This window comes from Bombus pyrosoma, linkage group LG1, assembly GCF_014825855.1.
Source record: "Bombus pyrosoma isolate SC7728 linkage group LG1, ASM1482585v1, whole genome shotgun sequence".
Classification (NCBI taxonomy): domain Eukaryota; kingdom Metazoa; phylum Arthropoda; class Insecta; order Hymenoptera; family Apidae; genus Bombus; species Bombus pyrosoma.
Genome location: NC_057770.1, coordinates 5,265,590 through 5,265,801, shown reverse-complemented (window position 1 = coordinate 5,265,801; position 212 = coordinate 5,265,590).

Sequence of the window (212 nt, the reverse complement as noted above, 5' to 3'; positions counted from 1 at the left end):
TGGAGATCCACTAGAGGAACTGTCCCACTACCTACCCCCATCTCCGGTGCATTATGGGTATATTTCTCTGAGAACATGATTGGTTGTTTTATTAATAGGGATTGCATTTGATTGGCTAATTCAAACAGATGCAACGTCGCCATTGTTAATGAATAAAATTGACCGGAAGTACCATTTTAATTCTATATTTTGTGAATCTAGACTAATATATA